General features: G+C 40.4%; 1 pseudogene; it reads left to right on the top strand.

Annotated features, from left to right (window-relative positions):
* Positions 1 to 1,230: 1,230 nt before the first annotated feature.
* Positions 1,231 to 9,471, top strand: LOC117635204 (annotated as a pseudogene).
* The last annotated feature ends 3,336 nt before the right edge of the window (positions 9,472 to 12,807 follow it).

Below are 12,807 nucleotides of genomic sequence, written 5' to 3'. Positions count from 1 at the left end.
TTTAGACTCAGCACTATTCACCAAATGGGATCGTAAGCGGGCCCAACCATCAATGTGATCCAATAATATGAACCACTCATTTTAAAGGACTCATTCAATAATAATCCTAATTTGAAAACATTTAGTCATCTAACAATAGCACAAGAAATAAACGCACAAGACGTTTCCACTAAAATAGCGAAAATTTCATTATGATAATCAAATGGTCCAAATGATTCCATATTTTACTGAATTTTTGAAGCGATTTTTCTTAAATGGTGATCTAAAACCTAGACAGTTTAGATCATTGAACCATATTGAGTAGTGTACTAATATTAAAAAGAGAAATACTACATGATCAAGAGCTAGTAATGTGGGCTTGTAGTTGTTGGCACAGGTTCTGTCCACTTTAGTTTTGTTTTTTCAGCATATTAGGTTTATTGCCCTTTTGGACTTCCTACTTTGAATGTCACCTTAGTTGTTTATTAAAAGTTATCTAATGAAGTTGTTATTTGATGTTTTTTTTAAGAATTAGTCAATAAGTCTAGTACCAATATAAGAATTATGAAAATACTTAGGTGGATCCGTTGGATGTATTTCCTTGTCCACCTCATTGTGACTATATCGTATCTTCACCATACACATGTCAAATTGAAAACTTTTATTTTCTAAATCACAATTTAAAGATCCTCTCTATGAAAAACTCAATCAAATTTAAGATATTTTAGTCATTTAAATGTATAAACTAAATGAACGGTTCATCGTGAGCATCTTAATTATTACCAAAACATTCAATTTGTTGAACACATATGAGTTACTAGAAGATCTCCAATTTAATTATTTTGTACATAGAATATACGGTGATTTTAAAAAATGATCTGATTTTAGTATGTGTATGCTAAGGATTAATTATTCACAACGGGGTGGATAGAGTGGTGCACGTATTGAACATATTTGGCTAGTATATGAGTCCGAGCACCCTTTACTTGCAAGCCAGTTTTGTACAAGCAAGTTCTTCCCATGGTTCCTATCAATTACCTTTATAGCCGGTTACACTAGACAAACAGTGGAATGTTAATCTTAACACTCAATGGAAAAATAGAATATGACTTTGACCACTATATGAGCTCTTTGGCTCTTTTCCCTTGCAAGTTGCTAGTCAAACCAAGAAAAGTTTCTCTCTCTCTCTCTCTCTCTCTCTCTCTCTCTCTCTCTCTCACACACACACACACACACACACACAAATTCATTATGCAACCTCGCCAATGGATTAGCGTCACCACGATCTGTGCAGCTCTCATCCAAGCATGTTTAACAGCAAACTCGCTCCCAGAGGCTGATAAAAATACCAGTTTGCCACGTCAACCACAGGCCAATTTCCAACAATATGCAGGATATACAACTGTGGATGAAAAGCAACAGAGATCACTTTTCTACTACTTTGTTGAAGCAGAAATTGATCCTGCTTCAAAGCCTCTTGTTCTTTGGTTTAATGGAGGTGAGCTTACCCAAATTCTTCCACATGCTTTAAAGACTGTTGGTCTTTTGGCCAACTTATATGCTTTTTTTGTTTGTTTTTGAGAACTTATACGTGCATTAAGCAATGCTAAAAAGACAGAAATTGAACTTTCTGAGTTTTGAAGGGCCTGGTTGTTCATCTGTTGGAATTGGAGCTTTCGGTGAGCATGGACCTTTTAAGCCAAGTGGAGACATTCTGCTCAAGAATGATTTTAGTTGGAACAGAGGTAAGTAATCCCATTAATTCTATTATCACAATTGTGGCACTGCCAATGTTCGTTTCTGCACTGAATTCACGTTGATACTCTGTCATCTTTACAGAAGCAAATATGTTGTATTTGGAGTCACCAGCAGGAGTTGGCTTCTCCTACTCAGCTAACAAATCATTCTATGATTTCGTGAACGACGAAATAACAGGTTGTCACTTTATATGAATTTCTCAGTCCTCATCCAACCAAGAAGAAGCCAAATAGAGAGATTTTCTTTACATATCAAATTAAGAATTTTTTATACTTCATTGAACATCTCGTGGTCTAGTTCATAGAGATAAAACTATGCCATATAAATGATCATATCTAGCAAAATACTTACTACGTCTGCTCTCTTTAGCACGAGATAATCTCATGTTCCTTCAGCGCTGGTTCGACAAATTCCCAGACTACAAAAACAGGGATTTTTTTTATCATCGGAGAGAGCTATGGAGGTAACATCATTCACTTATAAACACCATTTTCTATCGCTAACTAACTAGCGCTCAGTCTAAACAACTCGATATGTCACCAGGCCACTATGTTCCACAGCTTGCACTACTCATTGTCCAATCAAAACTGAAGTTCAATCTGAAAACAATAGCATTAAGAAATTGAAATTTGAAACAGTGAAATGAAAGTTCCTAAAGTGACTTTGATGTTGATGATTTTGATTAAGATTTGTCATGCTTGAGCTTTTATGCTTGCAGATAGGCAATCCGCTTTTGGACTTCAACACTGATCTCAACTCAGAAGCGGAGTATTTGTCGTCACATGGGTTAAAATTCCGATGCGACCTTTGAAATTGCCACTTCAGTCTGCAAACTCAAAATAATTAGGGTTTAAACTGATATGTTTATTCTTCTCTCAAGGAGGAATATATATACTACATACAGAGTGGGAACAAATAGAAAATATGTACCAAATCTCCTAATTCTACTCAAATTAGAAAATTACAATAAAATATAAATTATATTCCTAATAGGAATGTTGGCTCAAGCCAACACTCCCCCTCAAGTTGGTGCATAGATATCGGTAATGCTCAACTTGTCAAGTGAGTCTTCAAATCGGCGCTTTGACACGGCATGAGTCAACATATCTGCAAGCTCCTTTGAAGAAGGCACAAAAGGTATAGAAATTAACTTATGCTCCAGCTTCTCCTTAATGAAATGCCGATCAACTTCTACATGCTTAGTTTGATCATGTTGCACTGGATTGTTAGCAATTTCAAATGCAAACTGATTATCACAGTAGAGCTTTGTAGTAGCATCTAGTCTAAACCCAATTTCAACAAGTAACCACCTCAACCACAGTATTTCACAAACCCCTTAGGCAAGTACTCAGACTCTGCAGAGGCCCGAGACACAACGTTTTGTTTCTTGCTATGCCACGTAACTAGGTTACCACCAACAAATGTGAAGTAACCTGATGCAGAACGTCTATTTGTAATATTCCCTGCATAATCTGCGTCAATGTAACCTTCTAGATCCAAGTGGCCATTTTTTTTAAATAATAAACCTCTCCCAGGAACAGACTTTAAGTAACTCAGAATACGCATCACAGCAACCATATGATCCTCACTAAATGAATGTATAAATTGGCTAGCAATGCTTACCGCATAGGCAATATCAGGGCGTGTCAATGATAAATAAATCAATCTTCCAACCAACCTTTGGTATCTTTCTTTGTTCGTTGGGACCTGATCCGCATAAACACCAAGTTTATGATTCTTAACAATAGGTGTATCAGCTGGTTTACAGTCAAGCATTCCAGTATCTGCTAGCAAGTCCATGACATACTTCCTTTGTGAAAGAAATAAGCCATGTTTAGATCGAGTGACTTCCACTCCTAGAAAATATTTCAGACTGCCCAAATCTTTCATCTCAAATTCATATGCTAAACGGTGCTGTTCCTCGATTTCTACAGTATCATCCCCAGTCACAGTTATATCATCAACATAAATAATCAACAAAGTCACCTTATCAGCCCTATGTTTAATGAATAGAGTATGATCAGTATTGGCTTGTTGGTAACCAAACTTCTTCATAGCTTAAGTAAATCTGCCAAACCATGCCCGAGGAGACTGCTTTAACCAATACAACGCCTTTTTTAATTTGCACACGTTCCCCGTGTCACCGATAACGCTATACCCGGGTGGAAGACTCATGTACACTTCTTCTTCTAGTTCACCATGTAAGAATGCATTTTTTACATCAAATTGCATCAGGGTCCAATCCAAGTTTACTACTAGGGACAACAAAACTCTGACAGTATTCATCTTAGCCACAGGTGCAAAAGTATCATGATAATCAACTTCATATGTCTGAGTGAACCCCTTAGCTACTAATCTTGCCTTGTACCTCTCCATAGTACCATCTGTATTATATTTAACTGTAAACACCCATTTGCATCCTACAGGCTTCATTCCCTTTGGTAGAACAATGTCCCATGTATTATTTTTCTGCAGCGCCTCCATTTCAATATTCATGGCTTCAGCCCGCTTTGGATCATTAAATGCCTCCTCAACACAGGTTGGAATTTTAATACTATCCATTCTGGTCACAAAAGCTTCGCACACCTGTGATCTGACACATTATGGGCAATAGCATATCTCGCTTTGCCTTCTGGTGAGTAACGATTAGGTGGGAACCCACGGTTCTGTCTAGGCGTTAAAACATAAGAATTAGCAGCAGTATGAATAGAAGCACTTACCTTAGGACAGTAGCGAGATAGCAGCGACATCAGTTAAAATAGCAGGTTCAACTGGTGTAGCAGGTTTAGCTAGTGTAGCAGGTTCAATCAGTGTATCAGGTTCAACCGGTTCCACAGGTTCGGTCGGTTCTTCCCTTTGTATCAAATTATCCAATACTCCTCCCCCTTGTAAATCTAGCCAGTTATATCCTTCACTACTAGTCTCCCCTTGAAGGACATGCTCGGGTGTATCAGAGAAGAACATTTCATCCTCAATAAAGGTAATATCCATAGAGACATATAGACGTCAGGTTGTAGGATGATAGCATTGGTAGCCTTTCTGATGAAAAGAGAAACCGAGAAAGACACAGCAGGTAGCACAGGGGTCCAGCTTACTCCTCTGATTCTGATGGAGGTGAACATAAACGACACAACCAAACACCATTGGAGACAGAGTCAGCATAGAAGAGGCAGAGATATGATGGGTCAATACCTGCATAGGAGTTTGGAAATCCAAAACTCGTGAAGATAGATGATTCAAGAGATAGACTACGTAGGTAACAACATCCATCCAGAACCGCTTCGGAACTGATGCACCAAGCAGCAGACCATGAGTAGCAGCAAGGATCTGCCCATTTTTACATTCAGTAACCCCATTCTGTTGTGGTGTTTGAGGACAAGTAGTCTCAGGGAGTACATCCTTAGTGTGAAAAAAATGGGATAACGTCGAATTAACAAATTCTCCACCATTGTCAGATCGAAAAACCTTGATAGGGAGCATAAGTTGAGTTTGAATCATCTGATAGAAACGCTAAAATTTTTCAACCACATTACTTTTATTTTTCATCCCATATAACCACATCATACGAGTGCAATCATCCACAAATAACACAAACCAGCGAACTACCAAGGCTGTAGAAACAGGAGAAGGTCCCCAAACATCAAAATGAACTAAACCAAATGGCATAAGCCGTTTATTACAACTTGGAGGGTAGGATACTCAATGACTTTTAGCTAAAATACAAGTCTGACATTGGAAAGCAAACTCGTTGACACCACTAAATAATGCAGGAAACAAATGCTGTAAATATCCAAAGAAGGCATGACCAAATCGGCAACGTAGCAACCAAATCTAGCGATGCTGAGAAGTTTCGGCACTACCAGCACGAAGAACCCGACTAGTTGCCACATCATCCACATAATAAAGCCCCCCCTTTTTAGTACCACGACCAAAGATCTCCCAAGTCTGGATATCCTGTAGTAAGACAAAAGATGGATACATAAGTACAATGCAGTTTAACTGCTCAGTAACTTGCGGCACAGATAATAAATTACTAGACAAAGATGGAACCAATAACACTTTGTCCAATGGTAAAGCAGGTGTCAAGAGTATAGAACTAGCCCCCGTGGCAGGAGCAGCATCATTATTAGCAGTCAAAACATGATCACAATGAGGCGGAAGAGTAGTAGAGAATAAAGTATAATTATATGTCATATGGTTAGTAGCTCCTGAATTAATAATCCAACCTGTATCGCATGTATCATGGGCATGGAAAGCCTTGCCAAAGTTACCTGGAGGCAGAGGTGTTGGAAGTGCTTGAGACCACGATCAAGGTCGAAGGAGGCATAGTAGTAAGATGGTCGTGCCTAGTGGTTTTGTCAGCCACATAAGTTGGGGCAACAGCCAAATGAGCTTTACCATCCAGTTGTGCCTTTTTTAAATGCCTCCGCTCCTTCTCCCAATCTGGTTCCCCATGCAATGCCTAGCATGTGTCGATAGTATGTCTCTTTTTCACCACAGTGATCACACTTCAGTTTGTCTTTTTCTACAGAAGTCAGGCAACGAGGCAGAACAGCAAAAGCGCTAGACCCTGTAGGTCGAGAAACCAAAGCAGTGTTTTTAGAAGCAAACACAACAGCGGGTTCCCCAATCTTGGTGCCGGATCCAAGCATAGTAATCTAGTGTTGAGCCTCTCGATGGACCATAAAAAATACATTTTTGATACTTGGAACTTTATCACTCTGTAGAATATCACTGCGAACCTTGTCATAAGTATTGTAAAGGCCAGCCAAAAAATCATACACATGATCTGCCATAACAGCAGCCTGAAAAGTTTTCATATCATCATCACACTTCATCTGAAAAGGACGTCTCTTGTCCAATTCAAGCCAGATTGCCTTAAGTTTGGCAAAATAGGTAGAGACAAGAGGACCCTCTTGCTTGAGACGGGTAGCCTGGCACCGCGGTTCATAAAGTTGGGATATGTCAAAGCCATCATAAAACATCTGATTAACAACAAACTGGGTTCCATAGTTCGCAGCATCCAACTTTTCACAGCAGCATCAGCAATTTTCCACTTCCCAAATTTTAGGTCTTTGGAATCACGGGCATCAGTGTCGCCAGTCTGGTAACCCAATTTGCCTTGTGTAGTAGCATGGAGTTTGATCATCGAAGCCCATATCTCATAGTTGGATCCATTCAATTTGAATCCCATAAGTAGATTGGTGGACGATTCGGTATGAACCGTCATAATAGGAGTAGAAGAAGAAGATTCAGTGACATCTGACATGGTGACAGATTGTGGCGGCAGCAGAATATTAGGTGGCGACGACAACAGTAAGAGATATAAGACGGCACATGCTTAGGTGTATAGGCTAGGTGTAGCGGAAATAGGTATTTTTCAAGATTAGGGTTTTGAGACGAATCGGAACCCGCTCTGATACCAACTCAAAATAATTAGGGTTTAAACTGATATGTTTATTCTTCTCTCAAGGAGGAATATATATACTACATACAGAGTGGGTACAAATAGGAAATATGTACAAAATCTCCTAATTCTACTCAAATTAGATAATTACAATAAAATATAAATTCTATTCCTAATAGGAACGTTGACTCACGCCAACATGCAACTATTCTCAAATTTATAGACAGTATAATTAAAAATGCTCCGCTTAGCCCTGATTGTATTGTAGTAAATAACCAAGTTCGTACAGAAGTCAGTAAATTTATCAACAATTATGATGTTTCTCTTGACGTCTATTTATCATCCGTTGTTGCTCAATCTTAGATGCCGAATCAACTGGTAAGAATTTTTTTTTCTCTAATTTGTTTGGAACTCTGTGTTTAATATGAACTCACGTACATCCGCAGCAAAACATAGAGAAGCTAGATGTCTGCGTTGAAGATGAAACATATACATACTTCAACCGACCAGACGTCCAGGATGCACTTCATGCTCAGCTAATTGGGGTCGAAAACTATACAATGTGCAGCAAGTAATCATCTCACTTCAAGTCCTTTATGTTCTTTGTGCTTTCGCCTCTGCGTACCGGCTTCTAACTTTCATTATCCTCTTTTGCAGCCGAAATTTCATCAAGTACAAAATCCAAAATCTGGAAACACCAATGCTTCCTTCTAACTTGTTACCTTTATATTTGGGTCCAACCCCTTGTACAAATGTTAACATAATGAGAACATCCTTCTTCGTGGACGTATCCCATTCATTAAGGGTGAACCATATATATCTCGTCTTCTTTATATTTATCGCTTGCCCAAATATTCACACACATGCTGAAGGTCCTCACCTTCACCCATAATCCACCATTCCCCCTCTATCTAAGTTGACCCTCCTAAAAAGAGCATCAACAGTTTGGAGCCATCTGTGGGAATTGACACAAAAGGCTTATTTCGTTCTCCTCTTCTCCAATGCCCTTCGGCAACCATACAATCAACGTCACCTAAGTTGCCGTTCGGCAATGCCTTACTGGAGCCACCATGAATGCTAAGGCAACAAATTGCAGAGGATGATATTTTAAGGAAAAGCCAATCAGAATGTGGCTATCGCCTTGCATGGCTTGCATGGCCAAACCACCATCTCAATTCAAAGTGTCATTCGGCAATTCTTTGAAGAGAAAAAATATGGGGACTTGAGCTTGTTCTACAAGCTTCATCATTTGGCCCGTGCGCTGCCTTCAGTACCCCACTATCGTTTGACACGAGCGATGCCTTTGTCACCCTGTCGTCATTCAGCGCGAGCGATGCCTTCGGCCCCCCTCTATCATTCAGCACGAGCGATACCTTTGGCACCTCGTCATCATGTTGCGCGTGCGATGCCTTTGGCAGGCCTCTCTGACATGAGCGATGCCTTCGGCAGGCCTCTCTGACATGAGCGATGCCTTCGACACCTCACCTTGCATGGCTTGCATGGCCAAAAGAGGAAGCCACCATTTCAGCCCAAGGAACCACCTTTCAGTCACGTTAAAAGAGTCTCAATTTTTGAGTGATCAAGTATTCCGAATGCACCAAAGATATCACTATGCATGGTTTGCGCATGGCCAAGGAAAAATTGCTCCGCTCACTCTGAAGGATGCCCGCGTACATCCTCACCACAAGCACTTTGCATGGCTTGCATGTACAAGGAGGCAGGCTAATATTCCAATCCAAGGGAAGCCCACGAAGCTTCCAAGAGATAAGTGAAGCATACCATATCTCTTTTATTTATATTTTATTTGGAATGTTGCATTTCAAATTTCATTAAAATATTAGTATTGAATAAAGTAAAACCCATGTGTGGTAGATGACGTTGGGCAACATTGCCCAGCCTTGGAGGGCTTTACATGCACCACCATGCACTACAGCACACAGCAAGGAATATGCCAAGGACCCACAGCTGCTGTTCGGCAGCTCTTTCCTCTCAAACTCAGGGGACTTGTTCCACTATCTGTCGAAGCCACAAATACTGATATGGCACCAAGTGCATCACCCTTGTGCCAAAGCTTCTCAAACAAACTTGACAAACCAAAAACAACATTACTTTGCATGGCTTGCATGGCCAAGGAAGCCCACGTGGTAGCTATGGCACCAGCTGATGGTGTTTTCACTGCTGGCTTTCACCAAGTCGGCAACAACTCATTTTGCTTTGTCATTTGGTTCACCGAGCCTTCATCATCTGACCACTACCAAAACCGCACAATGGTTTGGATGGCCAACCGAGACCAACCGGCGAATGGAACACAATTCTTGTCTCCATGAGAAGCCAGAGCAACTTCTCCTCTGGTTTCTATAAGCTTTTCTTCGACAATGACAACCTCCTCCGTCTAGTCTAGGATGGCCTTCAGCCTTCAAGTGTCTATTAGTTTGAGCCATGGCTTGCAGGCCAGGATGCTGGAAGGTCCACATACAATAGCAGTAGAATTGCAGTTCAGCGGTTTGTGCTTAGAAGACACCCAACTTCGGCCATTACACTAGTTCAAAAACGGACAACAAGAGTTCGAACCAGCCTTGCCGAACGGCAAGGTCCGGGCATAAGATAAAGAGGGCTTCAAAAATCCTGCACTGACTTTCTCGTACAGAAGATCCCGCACCGACTGCTTCGTCCTTGACTATCACCAAAGCTCTTGAACCGCCGATCTCGAACCGGCCTCACGGTCAAATGCTTACAACGAAGCTTCAACACCCCACTGTCCCAAATGGCTCACACTGTCAGCCCAAGCCTTCTGGCAGAATGACAAGGACCGTACCTCCTGCCCCAGGTACTCCCCAAATTCTCCCTTGCTGAAGACACGGGAAGCCCAGCTCTAAGCCAACGCCAAGAGGGCTTACATAAACCTCACGAAAGGCCCTTGCCGAAGAACCAAGATGCCTAACTCACTCTCCTTAGGCACTGCAGACCCAGAAGGCCTAAAAAATATCTACAATACACCCTTGCCAAACGGCAAGGGCAAGGGCTATGCAGAAAATTGTATGGCCTCAATGATCTTGCCTAAAGCCTCCTTCGAAACCAGTCTTGCTGATGCTCCTTGGCTCTATATTAAGCGGAACGGTAGGCAGCATGCCGAAGCCTAGCTCTTAGGGCTGATTCCAGCCAACCTTGCCGAATGGCAACCTTATGCTGAATCAGGCAACGTACCCAGACCTCCGAGAGATCAACAATTTAGTTTCGGTAGATTCCGATCGGTGCCTACGGAGGAAGAGAGCCCTTATTCACAGCTAGCAAATCAAACTACCATTCGGCACCACAAATTACATACAACATCAAGCTTTCACTCTGTCAAACTCAAGCCACCAATCAAGGGCGCCATCACCCATAGAACGGCAAGGTCGATGAAGCATCAATGGGCATTCTGCAAAATAGAAGAACCACAAAAACTCATGGGAAATGTGACGTCATTCCTTCCGTTCGGTAGGCCATCGTCCGAAGCTATGAGACCCACGCAAGGAACCACACCATCTCCAGACATTTGCAGAAACCCCAAGTCTACGACGGCATCAGCAAGAGCCTCAAACCCACCTCCCTAATTGATGAGAGACACCCCCCCAATTTACTTCGACACGGACCCTGCCGAACGGCAGGGGCAGGGGCGGAGCTAGAATTGTAAAGTTAGGGGGGCCAAAGTAAAAAATACAAGTATATAAAATACCTAAGTATTCAATAATTACATGTTTAGAGCAAAACATTTCTATTTTAGTCATGTCTAATTTGTTTTAGAGGGAACTTTAACTTAAATTATAAGTAGTTTATTACAAATTCTATATGTTATATATAATATAATAGAGAAAGAGATAAAAATTTGGGGGGGCTAGGGCCACTTTAGGTCTAGGAGTGGCTCCGCCACTAGGGTGACGTCACACCTTCCAATTGGTAGGCCGTTGTCCGAAGCTATGAGACAACCCAAATCCAACTCTAACAACAGCAAAATTCCCTTGGCAACGTGACGTCACACCTGCCGTTCGGCAGGCGTCGTGCTGAAGGTAGGAGACGCCCCTTCCAAACTCATCAAATTGGTATGGGTGTGCCACTATTTCAAAAATAAAAAAATAAAAAAATACTATTGTTTTTCCTAAATAATAATAATTCCAAAAAAAGGGGACACGTATCCATTTCTTCACTTCAGCACCCTCGTGCCTCCGGCATCTCCTTTGCCTTACCCCCGTGCCTAAGCACATTGTGTCACCTTTGACATTTTATCTTGTGAAATGCAAGTCAAATGCCTTCGGCAATTTCCTTGCGACATGCAAATGTCTTCGGCACCCCTTGCCCTTTGGCACTTTCTTTTGCAACACGCAAGCTTTACACCTTCACTACTACAAAAAGTGAAAAAGACAACCAGAAAACAACGACGGTCTAAGTGAAAACCGTCGTGATTTTTAAAAAGACGACGGTTCTAAAAACACCGTCGTGTAATACCACCTTAGACAACTAAAAAATGGAGATTCAAATGGATGTTCAAAAACAACGACGTACCTAATTAAACAACCGACGTCTATTTGAAATAGATTTTCGCAGTGTAAAATCAAAGCTAACAAAGAACGGCAGAAGTTATGAATCGACCGACGTAGAAAGTAAAGACGACGATTTCAATAAAAGCCGTCGTTTTTACTCATAAAATAACACGAGGTTTTCGTATAAGACGCCGTATAATTACAAACAAATCCACGGCTTTAAAATACAAAATATCGCCGTATTAAATTAATGTACAACGACGGAAAATATAAATATATCGACGTCATTCTCGTATAGTTCTACGACGTTATCTTTAAATCGTACTATAAAATTTAACGTCGTATTTATTCATTTTATACGTCGTACCTTTAATTTAAACCGCCGTCTTAATAAGAATTTTTGTTAACAATTTTTTTCTTTGATTTTCTTATCCTACGTCGGTAGATCTACTTAATGACAAGAATTGAAATAACCACGACGGTTTATATAGAAAACGCTGACATAATCAGATTTTTCCGAGAACCCAAGGGTTACGAAATCTTAAGAGATGGAATTCTGTTCCACATCATAATCTTAACAGATGACACAGATTTGCAATCAGAGAGACAATTTTTTGGAAGTTGATGATGTGGGTGCGTTTGTGTATCTACAAATATTATACCTAACGTCGTTGCAAATTTGCAATCAGAGAGACAATTTTCAATGACGGTTATATTATACCTAACGACGTTTAAAAAACAAATCAACGTCGCTCAACAAATATATTGCGTCGTCTTAGTCTTACTTAAGACGACGAAAAACGACGACAGTAATACAAAAACAGTCGTTGTTTTTATATTATTATTTTATTTAAATCTGTCATCCAAAAAAGAAACTTTACATATTCCAGAACATTAATTTCCTTCATTTTAAATTTCCTCCGAAAAAAAAACTCTATTTATAACGCACTGTAATTGAAAAATAAACTGAAAGGTCACGGGAAAAAAAATTCTATTCATAATTTAAAAATTAAAATCCACGTCGGTTATATTAAACCTAACGACGTTAAATGAAAAGATTCCACGTCTCAAAACAAATATTGCGTCATGTTAGTTAAAAACGACGTAGTTATATGTAACCGCCGTATTATTTTTTTGAAATGGTTT

The sequence above is a fragment of the Prunus dulcis genome, chromosome 7, assembly GCF_902201215.1.
Source record: "Prunus dulcis chromosome 7, ALMONDv2, whole genome shotgun sequence".
Taxonomy (NCBI): Eukaryota; Viridiplantae; Streptophyta; class Magnoliopsida; order Rosales; family Rosaceae; genus Prunus; species Prunus dulcis.
The sequence above is the reverse complement of the archived record's forward strand: the minus strand, read 5'-3'. Positions and strand labels throughout refer to the sequence as shown.